At 36.3% G+C, this 12592-nt stretch overlaps 1 protein-coding gene across 1 annotated transcript in view; it reads right to left on the bottom strand.

Annotated features, from left to right (window-relative positions):
- Positions 1-12592, bottom strand: part of foxo6b (forkhead box O6 b) — a 32903-nt gene that overhangs the window by 18810 nt on the left and 1501 nt on the right. The window lies entirely within an intron of this gene.

The following is a 12592-nucleotide window of genomic DNA, read 5'->3' as shown; positions in this document are numbered from 1 at the left end:
TCCAAAGCTTCATCAAATTCATATTCAACACACTACTGCATTATCATTATTTAATAAAAAACATTCTAACCTTGTGGAGCATTAAAATTTTGGGTTACACTTTATTTTAATGTGTCCTTGTTTGAGTAATTATACATTTAAGTACTGAGTAATATTAATTAACTACATGTACTTATTATAGGGTTAATGACAGGATTAGGGTTTGTTTTAGGGTTACTTGCATGTAACCATGCATAATTTATAGTTATTATTATAGTAACTACATGCAATATGTGTAACGAGGACATTGTAAAATAAGGTGTTACAAAAAATTGTATACGCAAAAACGCAAATGAGATTTGTACTCATTCAATTCATTGCAAGAACATAAACGTCTCTTGTCTTTTACAGAAGAAAACAATCATATGCGTTTGAAATGATGAGGATGGTGAGTACATGACGGTTCTTTTCTAAATCTAAAGCTGTTCTAAAACCTTATGATAATAATGACAAACCGCTGATCTTCTCATGCAGTCTGTGAGGTGATACCAAGCAGTGTGGACCATATGAAATAATACACAAAATATGACCTCGCTTTTGACCTCCTCCACTTATTTCAGTGAGAACACTCAGGAACAACACTATGCATGAGCATATGTCGATTATCAGTGTGTTATACTGCTTCACGCTGATTTATGTACTCTATTTGTGGATTTTTGTGTGTGTTTTCTGGCACAATTATGCGTTAGCAGCATTAGCATGCACTGAGAGTCTGAACTCTACATGTGCTGAAGTGGTGAGCTCTGCTCTTGCAGTGTCAGTGTGGGTTTATTCATATATTCTGGATAAACGTTGACTGCGTTATTCCTCTCTTCTATATGTCTTTGTGTGAGTGTGTGTGTCTTTCCGCCTGAGTGGCGCTGTCGGTGGGCATCGCTCAGATTCGGCTCTGCAGGCCGAGCAGATCATTAACAGAGACGGGAGGAGAGAGAATGGCTGTGTTCAGAATGGAACACTAGCATACTGCTTACTACATAGTATACACTTAATATTTAAAATATATATTCCATGAAACAGTACACACTATACAGCCATAAACATTTAAAAATCAATAGGGTCATAAAGCATTAGCTTTGTGTAAAAATTATTAACTTTTGTTGCATGATCAAAAAATAAATCAGTTAAGCTAAATCACAGCTGTTGTATTACTTCTGGCTCACTGAACACACATTGGTCACACGTACAGTAATCTAAACATTGTACTGCATATTTATATACTGCACATTTCGGTAAATGAAGTAGGTCATCCGGGTATATACTGTAGTAGGAGTGGAAATAGTGTGTCATTCTGAACATAGGCTTTGGGCTTCTCATTATCTGTCTTGAGAGGAGAAGAACGCAGACTGGCCAACTCACTGTTCACAGTCACGCAATTACAGCTGCAAACACACAGACGTCTCTCCACATATCCATCCAATTCTCAAACCCATTTCAGTTTATGTCTTTGAGTGTCTCTCAATCACAGTTTTTAAGGGTTTAATGTTTCTCTGTGTCTTTTCCTCTGTATAGCTCTCACTGGCTAAATTCCGAATAGCATACTAACATGTTAGTATTGCTGCAATATGCAATATGTACACTATGCACAGTATGTTAATTTTCTATATTTATTTCTATATAAGATATTAATACTTTTATTTAGCAGGGATGCATTATATTGATTAAAAGCAACAGAAAAGAATCACAAAACATTGCTACAAAAATATATATATTTCAATAAATGCTTTTATTAAAAAAACAATTTTATTATTAGCATTTGCAAGCAGCAAACTGTTTTCAACACTGATAATAATAAGAAATGTTTTTAAAGCACCAAATCAGCAGATTAGAATGATTTCTGAAGGATCATGTGACACTGTAGACTGGAGTAATGATGCTGAAAATTCAGCTTTGCCATCACAGGAATAAATTACATATTAAAATATGTTCGAATAGAAGACTGTTATTTTAAATTTTAATAATGTTTCACAATATTACTGTTTTTACTGTATTTTTGACCAACAAATGCAGCCTTGGTAAGCATTCGAGACTTCTCATATTTTTTTAATTAAATACAATTTTTATAAGAACAAAACCACTACCATTTATTAAATATATATATATATATATATATATATATATATATATTTGTGAATTGGACTACACTGTACTGTATTATTTGTATTATCGTTTAGCTGAGTGTGAATTTATAGCTAAAGATGGTATTGTTTATGTTTCATGGCAATATTTGATAAGTATACTTTCTTTTTGTACAAAAAAAAGTCATATTGTGAGGTTCTCAAATGAAATAGTTTGGTATTCACAGCTCAAATGGCGTCACTCAAGAAAAAAGCCTCCTAAATCTGTCTGGTTTTGACATAGATTTAAATCATTTCAAACAGTAAAAAGGACTGTTTCAAGTATATGTCTGTCTCATTTCAATTCTACCACCCCTCTTCCAACAGCCTTTTCCCTCGTTTTAATTCCCTCATGGTTTTCTCTTCCATCCTTCTTTCCTTGGCACTAGTTAATACGCAGATTAATGTCACTATTAACACACTGATGGAGTCCGATGGCAAGCCATCAAAAACAATAAAGATGCCTAATGGAATCCAGGATTTGATGCAGTCAAAATTTGGGGTGAAGCTATAAATCAATAGGGATGATAACTTAACCAATTAAAAAAGTGTGTGAATGTGTATGTTACAGTGCTAGAAAGAAACATAAAGAAAGATTTCATTCAAACTTATTGCACACTTATAGCATAGAGAATGAGAAAATGAACACTCGATTCCGAAGTAAAAAAAAAATAAAATAAAATAAATCCTGAAAGGTTTAATTCACCCAAAAATGAAAATTCTGTCATTTACTCACGCTCCTTTCATTTGAACACTGTATGACTTTCTTTCTTCAGTGAAACATAAAAGAAGATATTTTTAGAAATGTCAGTTGATGTTGTTTTTTCATATAATGGAAGTCTGTGGTCACCAAAACCGTTTCATTCTTCAAAATATCTGTGTTCAGCAGAAGAAAGAAGGTCATTCAGGGTTTGAATGACTGTATAAAATTATGTCAGAATTGTTCCTTTTTGGGTAAACTATCCCTTTAAGTGAAATGCTCAAGCTTCATTCTATCATAATTTAAAACTAATCCTAAAGCATCCTCTAAAACTGGGTGAACTGTTCAATTTTTTCAGTCATTTACAATTGTTTCTTATCAGAAGGATATAATCTTGGGTAAAAGCCAAGGTGAACTGTGTGACTATTATACCGATCTGTATGGTTTACAAAAGACGTTCGTCACGATTTACCACATTTAGTCATCATTTTATAAAAAACATCTTTATTTTTGAAGATGTCTGAGAGTCAACAAAGACAAGAGAAAGAACAGTGGATTTTACCATTGTGGGATACAGTATTCCACACACTTTGCTCTGTTGTATATTACACAGTTTGGAAAAAAAAAAGTGTAGGTCATCTAGGTATCCCACGCACAGAGAAATGTCTAAAGCATCAAAAGCCAGTGTGGATAAACTGATATTCTGAAAATAAGACAACTGCAATTTTCAATTGTTCGATTCTTTTAGAATCCTTTAGGACTGGTTCCAAATAATAATAAAAATTCAGACATACATTTTTTCAGAAAGAAAGAGAAATTATAAAAGATCATTAAAAGCGTGTAAAAGACAGAGAAACCTAAAAATCCAGAGAGACACTGATAGAGAATGAGGCTGTGGAGCAGCGAGCGAGACACGGGGAGAGGTGCTACAAGGGTTCATTCCAGGCTATGTGCCGTGTCTGAGAGTTAGCAGTGACACGGGCAGCATATTAAACGCTTGGGCCTGCATCCTGACCCATTTTCATCAAACTGACAAACTAAATACACTGTCTGCTTCATAAAAATATTCCTCCGCACACAGACGCACACGCTTATCTACCATTTAGTTATGCACATAAAATATACGAGCCAGAAAGTGAATATTGCGGAGAGAGAAACAGTTTGCATTTTCTTTCCATGACTAGAAATACCTTCGAGAAACATAAAGAGAAAAGACGCCTTGATTTCAAACCAAATTGCTCTAAACAAACTTTCCAATTCTGAATGAGACCAGCGAAATTCTGTAGAATGAAGTCCAGCTGAACATCGATAAATAGGCTACATAACTAAGATTATTCAATAAACGCTGCTCATTTTTTTATTTACTTTGTCTCCTGCTTCCTGCTCTTCCCCTCTCTATGTTAACTGCTTTTGGATACCAGACAAAACGGATATCTTCTGACAGGATCTGGTAAAGAGAGCGGATCCAACTTCGGTTTGTCTGGCAGGATCTAACATTTGATTAAGCAAACTATTGCATGATTGTTCATTTGAACAAACCCCTGATGCTAAGCTTTAGGGTTAGCATAACTTTCCTCACTCTGTGTTACAGACATGAATGATGCTTCATGTAATTTAGCTCAGAAAAAGATTTTTATAAGCAATTATGGTTTCACCTGGCAAGCGATAACACAGATGAAGAAAATGTATAGACCTTAGGCCTGTTCACGCCAATTTTCGCAATGCATTTGTCTGTTCAGATCAATGTGTAAAAAAAGGCAGACAAAGTAAATGAATACGCATATTCACCCTCATTTTTAGAAAACCAGAAATATGCCTAAAAAACATCCCTTTCTGACACCCACTTGTCACAGAGACAAGTACAAAGACATTATGGTTCTTCTGTTATTCACTGCCTTAGCAAAATACTTTGTTTGTTACCGCCACCAAGTTGTAGTGTTATGTAACAGCAGAGGCTCTGGACATGTGACCCAAAGTGCAAATATTTTTGGTTGCCCAATTTTCTTTGCAGTGGGATGGAAATATATTAGAACACCTCTCCGTTAAAAAAGATTATTATATTGCATTGACGGCTTGTGAATGTCAGAGTCAGTCTGAACAGACACATTAATTAACAGACGTAATTTCAATTAAATTGTTTATCGCGCAAAATTTCCGCACAGAACATTCGTCTTGGTGTGAACATGGCTTTACATTGAGGACCCAAACGGTTTCTAGAAATATTATACTTGGAAAAGGCCAGTAAATCTACACAAAACACTCGGATAGCAATTCATAACTATTTTACAAACTATTCGTAACTATTCATAACTATTCGTAACTATTTTATTTGGCCGAATTGGTCAAGTCACCTTTATTTATATAGCGCTTTTTACAATACAGATTGTTTCAAAGCAGCTTTACCGTGATAACAGGAAAATAATGCAACAAGGTTTGTTTCGGCTGTACAGCAGATCTAGAAGAAAATAGTGTCACAGTCCAGCTTAAGAAAGTTCAGTGATGGTTAATTTTTGTTGTAAAAAAGTTATGGCCGAATTGGTGGCTAATTCATAGAAATTAATTCTCATTTGTGCGTTTTCGTACAATCTGCTTTACGTTTTCGTACAATTCACATTGTTAAAATTCATGCGAAATTGCCACCTTGTAAAATAGTTCCGTTTTTCTGTGAGGTCAGGTTGGTCTACCCACATTTCTGCAAATTTCTGCAAATTTCTTAATTTGAGCAGATATCCCATGGCCTAATTTTGTGTCAATAATGTCAACCTCATCTAAAGTTCATAATTGTGGTATAATTGGTTCAAATGTATCCATCTCTAAATGACATGTAGAGACAAAAGCTGTGGTGTTGACCATATTTGATGTCGATAGTCAAAGTTTGCTCTGTGAGACTATGGTCACTCATTCACTTGAAAGTGCCTGACTGGATCTCGAGTGCACCAGTGAGCCGCACTGGCAGGCTTTCCTCTGCGCATGCATTAATCATGGCTGCTCTCCTCTCGCCCATTACAGCTCATCAATCTCAGTTTGCCCAGCGCTCCTGTGGGGGGGTGGGGAATCTTATGAAGATCTGATTAAATATGTAAGCACCTGCTAATAGCAGCACATGCCAGGCTTCAGAGTCAATTGTCTTTAATGTGTACAGGCTCTATGAAGTTCTCTAATAGACTGTGGTCAGGGTCAGAGGTCACGAAGGCGCCTGTCTCACTTGATTCTGATGCTAAACCACTATGGGCAGCAAAATCATGCAAGGGAATCTGATTACAATATAAGGTCTGCAGCAACATTACTGTATAATTTTTCTGAAAGCACAGAAACTACAACGGAAAAGGCGCGAGCAGCCACGTGACACTCGAGGATGTGTGTGAGCGTGTGGAGGCTGGGAATGTGTGTGTGTGTGTGTGAGCAGAGCTTCATGGCTTTAATTAAGGTGGAATCAGAGCAGGATCTGTGCTGCCGTGATAACGAGCCTCATCTGAATTATTAACGAGAGCTGCACCCCCCCTGGACGTGAAATCCCGTCAGACTGTCTCTCACACACGCAAATAAACAATTCCAGAACATGCATATAATAATGCACAAATAATCTCTTAGTACAAGACATATATCACATATATAATATAATATAATATAATATAATATATACATCACATATATAATATTTATGGACCATCAAACAGTTAGATTATTTCCTTCTTATGCAATTATGACAGACGTAATAATATATGTATATATATATGTTTTTTTTTGTTTTTTTTAGTTACACTTTATTTTAAGGTGTCATTGTTACAGATTTTTAAGTACTGAATCATAGGGTTAGGGTAGGATTAGGGTTTGGTTGTAGTTGCATGTAATTATGCATAATTTACAGGTTATTACTATGGTAAGTACATGTAACATGTAACCGTATTAATAATTATGTCCTATGGTTAGGTAAGTTAATTGTCAATATTGTTACAGTCCAATACAGCACTTTAAAGGCCCCATGAATTGCCTTGATGAGTGCAAGTTGTTTTTCTGTGTGGACGTATTGCAACAAAAACGTAACTATTTTAAGTTTTGATAAATTGGTGGTGAATTCATATCAATTCGTACAATTTTATTCACCAAAAAAGAGGTGCAGGACAAAAGGTCCACCCCTAAATCTAACCGTCAATGGCCCGTAAGCAGATCATACGAAAATGTACGAATGAGAATTCACCACCAATTTTCCAAAACATAATATAGTCAGAAGTTTACATCAGACTGTGTTACATATTCTCTTTTGAAACAGGAGATTTCGACATGACATATCATAGGTCTTGTCCCTATTGCAAGTCAGTGAGAGGTGGTATTAAAGTTGCAACAATGAAAACAACAACAACATAAATGTAGGACGGGGGCTTCCATCAGTTATTGGTTGGATTTAAAGATGTGGGCATGCGCTTTCAAAAGGGGAGGCAGAAAAACGTGAGCTTGGTATAGGCAGACTAAATGATTAGATAAGTCCTGCATACATCAGAGAGAAGTCGGCAGATTCAATTTGTTTAAACATTATGAGGTCAAAAAAAATTATAAACGAAACGAAACCTATAGTTAATGAATAATTCACAATAAGATCCATAACATGCATTTACAAAATAGATACTGTGAATTTTTATTTTATGTCGACTTTATTTAATACGGTATTTTTCACTTATTATGTCAACGCATACCCCCGGTCTTTATTCACTACCCTCCTTCTCATTAATTTATTAAAGTTAGACATCAACCTTCTTAGTATTCCTTAATCAATTCATCATAAACAATATAACGAGAAAAAAATAATTAAATTATACAAGAAAGCCTGTTTTCCCATTCATTTTTTGTAAAAATTGTATAGGGTCGCTAACGACCCGAGGTGTGTAACAGTGTAAGTATATATTTATTTATTTTTTGCCACAACAATAATTGAATATTTGATAACTGAATAAGTGCAATTTATCTTTATTCCCCAAGGTGGCAATGTCTGATACACAATGATGAAGTGACGTTTCACTCATAGTTACCGCAGGCAGAAAACAAAAGAATAGGAAGTATCATCAGCAAAACTCGAAATGGATCAGAGATTTACTGCAGAGCTAGTACTGGACGCAATCAAATATTAGTGTAAATGTCTCTTGATGGTGGATCTGGTGAAGAAGCTGTCAGCGATCAAAATATTGATTTTGAAAATGTTGAAAATGATAGTTTTGAGAATATGTTTGAGATTGCGAATATGAGCTACATGCTGAATGTACTGGGAAATGAGCTCTGATGAGAACAGTGATGATAGAAAACATCTGCTCAAGCTGATCCTTCCAAGCTCCAAAAGGTAACGAAATATGCTTTATTTTATTCTCCTGTAATTGTTACTCTAATATCAGGAGAGTTTTATATTATCACAACAGATAAAGATTCATCCATGTTAGATCTGAGTCGCTAAAGACCTGAATATGTAATAATTATTGGCAAAATATTCATGCATTCAAGAGTTAAAGAAACAGACATTCTTGTCCTATAGAGCATGTTAATGGACAAAGATTTGCATACACCATAGACAGTTTGGTCCATTTTCCTTGAAGAGAAAGATGTATGACGTGCTAAAAGTTCATTTAGCCGTTTTTAAGAGTACACTAGCAAATACATGACATCAAACCAACAGAGCAACTAAAAGTTTTTATTTTCTTGGCTCACCCAACCAATACTTATTAGAACATCCTAAGTCATATTTCAAATTTAATTTCCACCACAATGCACGTGCCAACGCATGATATTGCCAGGTGCAGTCAAGTCCTTACAGATAACAGGATCTTTTCACTGACTAAAATGATTTTTGATCATTTTGACTATTGGCCTAGAGTCTGATCTACTTTAAGCTTATACTGGCTGACTTAAGAACCAACTGACAAACATGGACAACAACCAGCCACAGTCGTGGTTGTAATGTGTAGAAGTGTGTGAATTTGATGGAAATCATACAACCATAACAATAGACTGAAGCAGAACTCAGTGGCAGCCTGTTCAAATAATGGTGCAAAATAATGTGAAAACGTAATCATTTACGATACTGTCTTTTGTGAAGTTTTACGGAAATGTGAAGTATTTATCTTTTACATATCATGGCTATAGTCAACACTTTTATATTGCGACACCATTGTGTGTGTGTGTGTGTGTGTGTGTGTGTGTGTGTGTGTGTGTGTGTGTGTGTGTGTGTGTGTGTGTGTGTGTGTGTGTGTGTGTGTGTGTGTGTGTGTGTGTGTGTGTGTGTGTGTGTGTGTGTGTGTGTGTGTGTGTGTGTGTGTGATATGCATCAGGTGTGCCTTTTAAGGATAAGACTAGTCATTGTGATTTTTTTTCCAGATACCTCGACCTGACAACACTGATCTTGTCTCCAATAATAGCCACTATTAATAGCTATAATAATTCATTTCAATACGTCGTGTTTCAACTATACTGTATGCATTTTTGTCATTATTAGTCTAGTCCTAAAGAAAATCCAGCTTTCACACAGTAATTGTGGAGTTTTTACTATTCCACACTCCTCAAATCTTCTCTGGATGCTAGTCTAGCAAACTGTGTTACAGTCACTTCTTCTACACAGTTTTTGTGGGAGTAACAATGACAGTGTTTCTCCAGAACTGAGGGCATCCAACTAAACCGCAGCTCTGGCCAAATAGCCTGGCACTGAGATCTGCCCTGCATCAATGCCAGGCTGGCCAGAGCTGCCACAGCTGGGGTGCTCACAGAGCCCACTCAACTATTACAAAATTACTGTCACTGTTGCTCACGTCTCTCCGTCTCTTTCTCGCTCTTTCTTTTCTGTGTGTGCTCATTACCTCTTCTACAGTTTCCATGTATATTCCTCTCACTTTAATGTTCAATACAAGATATAGAGCTATAATAAAAAGTTAAGATAAAAGCAACGTTTTTTTTTTTTTTTACTTTTAACTTAGAAGTAAAACTTCTGTTCCCTTTTTCTGTCCCTTCATGCACGCACACGCACATAGATGGATGGATGGATGGATGGATGGATGGATGGATGGATGGATGGATGGATGGATGGATGGATGGATGGATGGATGGATGGATGGATGGATGGATGGATGGATGGATGGATGGATGGATGGATAGAAAGATAGATAGATACATATACGACACAAAAATCACAAATGAGACTGCCTTAATATCTTCAATTGATTCTCCAAGAAAGGATTGAGATTGGTCAAATTGAGACGTTTACTGACTTTTACTCTTCTGCTTCTCCTGCTTTTCAATAAAGGCTCAAATAATGGCTCAAACTGATCTATTAAGTTTCTCATCAATATCTCCCCATACTGAATGATCTGAGCCACTATCCACATTCATTTACCTCTTACTGTATGTCAACAATTGTGCGTTTTTGTCTAGTTTTATTGTTCCTTAGGAATTTTATAGAAAAACTCAGACAAAGTGATACTTAAATGAAATATGACTGATATCTCTGTTAAGTCTCCTGACCTTTGAAAAAGCAACTACTGAGGTATAAAATTTTACTCTGGGTATTGACAGAGATACAGACAACATCTTCAAAATATTAACCGTGTCTGGAAAAACCTATAAACTGCTGTAGACACACATGCATTAACGGCGAGCTCCCATCGCATTAAATCTCAGATAAACGCAATAAATACTTGGAAGGATGAGAAAATCTGATTAGTGATTTTCTGCATCTCAACAGTCTGTAACAGGATGTGACACACTCTTACCGTACTATTACACAAGATGCTTTGCATCACCGGGCTCATCTGAAAACCTCATGTTGTACCACAGACACATAGACACACTTTAAAAGAATGTGAACATAAAAGCGACACACTCCAACAAGGCATCCCTCCATGAACCACAAGCAATGGTCATTGGAATGAGCCATGCGTGTTCTTCTCTGCCCTCTTGTCCGCCGTACAACAGCCATAATCCAACCCGTCACAGGAAACCCAGAACTAATAATAGCAGCTAATTGATGCCAAAAACGGCGAGGCTCAATGTCCGAGCCAGAGACGTGAAACTGGCTGCCACAGTGTAGACACGCAGGATTACACAATAGCTATTAATGCTTTCAGTGGCACTGACTGTATGTGACCTTTCTATGTTCCATCATCAACTGGCCACTGGTGGATAATCTATCTATCTATCTATCTATCTATCTATCTATCATCATCTATATATATATATATATATATATATATATATATATATATATATATATATATATATATACTGTATGTATGTATGTATGAGAGTGCTTTACATTCTGAATATCTGTTTTCATGTTTTATACCTATTTGTGTTTATTGTTTGTGTGAGCGTACGGTCCGCATGTGTCAGAATTAAATGCGCATTAAAATCCGACGCCAACTGTTATGGGGCCAACATGTGTGAGCATGGTCTGTTTTCCACAACCTTATTTTGATTGAATCAAGTTGTTTTTCTCCATTTTGATCTCCTGCCGGCCAATCAAATCTCTCGCCTTATGGGAACATATGAGCGTCATTCAGCTGTGCATCCCTGGGCAGCACAAACAAGACGTAAAGGAATTAAACCAGATTTAATTTCAGTTTAAAAACTATAGGCTTAAGATTAGTTTAGCCCATCTCTTTGTCCCCTGTATCCAATGAGAAAACAAGGATCTAGCATGAGGTAAATATCCCATTTAGAGATATTAAAGACTGTTGTTTTGATGATGTAATAAAAGGCCTGTGTGTATCAACTATTGCACACACTTTGAAAAACAAAAACATTCTAAGATGAGATGAACTCAAACAAAAGCACGCCATCCTCTTAAACCGTTAATAATGATTTTTTTGTCAATATTTTGATGTATTATTTCAAATATTTAATATATATTTATATGTAATATTAATTGTAAAATATTCCTGTTCCCTAGAACAAAAAGTATGATGTTCTTCTGGCTTTGTATTCTGAGATCTATAAGGTTTTGTTCTCAAAGGCCAAAATCAACAATAAATAGTCAATGATTGCTTGAAAGAAGTCACTTCATAATTGTCTTCCTTTGGATGTTTTGTGATATGATCTCGGTGATCTAAAATGTTTGCCAGAAAGCCACAAACCACAGGGAGAAACAGAATTCAAATTCAGCTGTGTCTGACTATCATTTTCAAAGTTAGATGTTGGTGCTGAGGGGAAAAGAGAGACAGACAGACAGAGGTCCCTGCATGAAGCATGTACATGAGAGCATGCGCATAGTTCAAAATATCCAATCTGATCTAATTAAAACCTTTGACACAACCATATGACAAAAAAATAAAATAATGAACAGCTGAAACATTCAGCGTGGTTTATTCTTTTGCCAACCAATGTGGTGCAATTATGCGGTTGCATTTGCTTCACTAAATAACCCTTTTCGATTATGTAATGTTTTAATTACAATTTTACTTCGCCTATTTTATTTCCCATAGTCTTTTGGATGGATGTCAGGGCTGAAGAGGAGACAGCAGAGGGAGGGGGTGAAGAGGAGGAGGAGGGTGCGTGCTGGAGATCTCAGAGCAGACAGACAGGCGTGCTAGCGTGCATGCGTGGCCGACGCGCGGGGAAGCTGACCGGACCCGTGCGTGTCCCCCAGGTGACCTGCCTTACGAGCTCGGCCCGCGCACTCCAGCTCATCCCGATGACGGCGTCATAATCAAACTTAATGCGTCATAAACGCCATTGTTTCGTCATAAACAGAAATACATTTGTATTTAAA

The sequence above is a fragment of the Leuciscus leuciscus genome (genome assembly GCF_965113295.1).
Source record: "Leuciscus leuciscus genome assembly, chromosome: 12".
Taxonomy (NCBI): Eukaryota; Metazoa; Chordata; class Actinopteri; order Cypriniformes; family Leuciscidae; genus Leuciscus; species Leuciscus leuciscus.
The sequence above is the reverse complement of the archived record's forward strand: the minus strand, read 5'-3'. Positions and strand labels throughout refer to the sequence as shown.